The 4,026-nt window shown below is 39.7% G+C and overlaps 1 protein-coding gene across 1 annotated transcript in view; it reads left to right on the forward strand.

The window, feature by feature from the left end:
- ankrd13b (ankyrin repeat domain 13B) overlaps window positions 1-4,026 on the forward strand; it is a 36,605-nt gene that overhangs the window by 11,405 nt on the left and 21,174 nt on the right. The gene's annotated exons all lie outside the window — the stretch shown is intronic.

Here is a 4,026-nt window from a genome sequence, read left to right on the forward strand (position 1 = left end):
ATATATATATATATATATAGTTGTTTAATGTTATTAGTAACACCTTCTCTACTATGGCAAGTTGAAATGTCTGCTGTGAAAAAGGCCTACGAGATACGTCATGCCATCATAATGTAATTGATTTACTCTGTGTAGTAAACATAAGACACACTATCTATTTGTTATCAGTGTTTGGCATTGCACATAACTCAATTGTTTTAATGATTGACAATGATGAATGACATTTTTCTTTAGACAATTAACCAGTTTGGGATTTAACTCACAAAACCATTTACTTATGGAGGGCAATAAACAAAAAAGGTAATTTTGCCCCCACCGTCTCTCCCCATATTCAATTTCCCAGCTACCTTTGATGCAAATTGGACCAAATGAAACACAGCTAATCAGTGAGCCTAGAGGCCGACTTTTTTTCCTAATAGTGCTCGAAGGTGTCATTACAAATAATTTCTGAATAAAGGAGAGCCGGGGATGGAGAGGTTGCTAGATCATGATCCAGATTGGGGATGTTTGACCCTTTCAAACTCCAGTGAAGAAAAAAAGTGTTGAGAAAATCGGTAAGAATATGAATGTGGGAGCAAGTTTATGATGCTCTCAGTCAAGACGTTCTGACTTTGAATAAGGTAAAAAAAAAAAAATAGGAATGAGGCCTTTTATGAGACATCAACAAGCTGACATATACTCAACAACATTACAGGCTTTAATTTGACAGGCTTACTTAAGGGCATGAAATGAACATAATTAATGTAGAAAATAACACTGCGTGTTGAGTAGTATACACTATCACAAAGAGGCCAAGACAGGTAAAATCTGTTCTCCTATTCTTCTTTTTATTCTTTTACCCAGACAGGAGCAACATCAGGTGTAGATGAGCAGATGGGGAAGCAGCAACAGAAGCTACACACTTCAGTGGATTGCTCTGTTGTTTCCCTGTCATCCTGTGTTATATTTTTTTGGCAGCATCCTGTACTCTCTCCGATCTGTCTCCTTCTACATCGTACCTTGCAATCACCTCACTGCTACCCTTTCCTGACTTTCCCTCCCTACTCTTTCTGTCTCCGTCCACCTATTTCTGTTTAGCCTCGCCCTTTTTAGCATCCCTCAATAACACCTCTCTTCCCTCCTCTTCATGTTGCATTTCAGCCGTTTATCTGCAGCTCTTGTATCCAGAGTCAATGAAATCGAGTACAACTTTGAAATAAGCTTAAACCGATAACAATAATCACCGACATACGCAACAACTTAAAGGGGGAGTAATGGATGAAAGGACAGCTGGGAGACGAAATAAAAAAAAAAAAAAATGAATGAAGAGCCAAGTTGCTTATTTCCTTTTCCGTGATTCTTTTTTTCTGCTCTGTTTCATCTATTCCTTTTACCATCAGCTTTGTTCCAGGCTCTCTGTTTCTCTCGTCTTTCTCCCTGTCATATGTTTACAACAATATATGAAGGATTTCTTTTCAAAATACCATTTCCATTCGGGTTGGAAATGTTTTCCAAGGCATTATTATTCATTATTAATATTTAGTTTTTTTTCGCTTGCGCAGTCTTTTTCGCATGTGTTGTTTAAATGATGGACACTCTATTTCAGACTTTTCTTCCTGTCACATCGACGGTTCTTCATATTTGTGCTGCCCAAGCACATGACGTCTGCGGTGTCCTTTGAGACACTGTTTGTGGTACACATGCACACACACAGGACTGAAAATGGCTGTATTTGCATGTGACACACAATATTCATTATCCAGCATGCACAAACAAAGCTGACTGCTCGCTTTCTTCCCCTGCGTTGCTATGATGTTCCTACCCTGTATTCCCCAGTCTCTCGCTCCTTTCTTTTTCTCTTATCCTCCGTCTTCGCCTGTCTTACATGTTACAGTTGTTGCAGACAGGCAGTTTCTTTCAATAGAAATGTATCTAGCCGAATTATTTTTGTCTGTCTCTTTCGCTTCAGTGTTGCTTTTGAAAATGCTGTGGAAAGCAGAGAGCTGTTAGTGGAATGAGTGGATTAAAGATTGTACAGCGATAGCATGCCCATTAACACACTGAAACTGTGGTATCATGTTCTTGGTATTGAATTATGTTTTACTAAACTCAATCCAGTACATATTTAAACATTTTAGGAGCCTGTGAGTGTCCTTGTGTATGTAAGCATTTGTATGGGTATCTCCGTGTGGTTTTTATGTGCACCACATGTGGTTTTCCTCATTTCCCTTGCAAATACCAAAAACAGAACCCTGCAGTAACTGATTAACATCTTTGTCTTTCTGGCCCTGCCCCCAATGTGTTTTTTTTGGAGCATAACAGTTAACTTGTGTTGGACGGTAGCTGCCAGTCATTTTTGTATTATACACTGAGTGTAGTAAACAGACGGGGCAGCTTTTTATTTTAAGTTTTTGAGTTGTTTATTCTCAGCTATTTCAAAATTCACCCTTATTACATTTCTTTCCCCGCCACTGCTTTGATTTAAAGATTTATTTGTATCAATAAGGAGTGGGGCCTCTTTCGTGAATTCACCTGCTCAGCCTTTTTTCTGATACGTCAGATATTAATATAATACAATCAAACCCTGAACAAATACTGTCATTTTATTCCTGAAAGAAATAGTCCACAGCCTCCTTAAGGTCTTTATTAACGTCCTGATTCTGAGTCACGCTACACTGATCTTCGAGAGCAATCATTAATTAGACATCTAGTCTGCAAAGGACTGACATAACTGACCTTGGATCAGCCTAGGTCTTGAATAATGGCGGCTGTCAGCATCTGTTTAATTGGATGGCAGATCCGAGATCAGTGCAGCACTGCAGAGAAGGAAAACATAAAATAGTGAATGCCTCTATGCACCACCATGCATAGAGCGGCCTGGGAAATGAAGAGGGATGGGCAGTTTCATGCAGACAAATACAGCCAGTGATTGATTAAATAAAAGTAAAGACATGGTATCTCTTCAGGTGTACAAGCCCCACAGCTCATGTAGTAATAAGCAGATTGTAAGTAACGTGGTCACTGTTGCTGTTCAGTACGGTAATACTTGTAGGATTTTCAGTCTACCTGATTAATAACGACATGTTACCCTGTTTATATGATGCTGTCCAATCTGTGGCAAAAGGTGTCATCAACGAGTGACTCATCCATTCATCTTTTCAACATGTCTGGACTATCATTTCTGTAAATAGACCTATATGTGAAACACATTAAGACCTGCAATACACTACAAGTCAGTAATACTTTCTCATTTTAAAGAATTATTATATAAACCTTTTCTGATTCAGCGCTTTTGCGGAGAGTTAGATGAGAAGATTGATATCACTTTCATCCCTGTACACTAAACCCTTAAAGCAGGGGGGAAACGGCTAGCCTGCCTGGCATGTCATAAGGTAAAAAAGAAGAAATCGGATTATCACTTTACACCTCGTCTAATGCACATAACCCGCTGGACAGGCATGTGCAGAACACAACTGCCATGTTCTCACCTGCATTAAGCCTTGGCAGCATATCACCCCCACCTTCACAGGCAGCAGTAAAGTCCCATCTTTCCTGGAAAATCCTTCTCCTCACCTACAAATCCCCCCATGCCCTTGTCCTCCATTTGATATCAGACCTCCTCCAGCCCCACCCAGAATCTGCAGTCCTCAGACATGGGTCTGCTCACCCCCCTTCCCCAAACCAGCCTGTGGACTCTTGGGGACAGATCCTTCAGTGTGGCAGCCCCCACCTTTTGGAACACCTTCAAAAAAATCTGCCTGTTCACCAAGGCCTATGGACATAGTTAACTCTGTTATCCCCTGCAAATATCGCCACTATTATTTTCTGTTCTTGTGGTATTTGTTTCTGTCTCTCTCCATATGTGTAAAGCATCCTTGTATCCACTGAAAAGCCACGATACAACTTTTTATTATTATATTTATTATTATTTGCTAATAATAATAAAAATAAAAAGTAATAACATGTTATGCTTAAGAGGTGGTGGGAATTACTCTGGACAGGCTAGCTTTGTTTCTGATTACAGTCTTTATTCTCGCCAAAGCTAAT

This window comes from Etheostoma spectabile, chromosome 3, assembly GCF_008692095.1.
Source record: "Etheostoma spectabile isolate EspeVRDwgs_2016 chromosome 3, UIUC_Espe_1.0, whole genome shotgun sequence".
Lineage (NCBI taxonomy): Eukaryota > Metazoa > Chordata > Actinopteri > Perciformes > Percidae > Etheostoma > Etheostoma spectabile.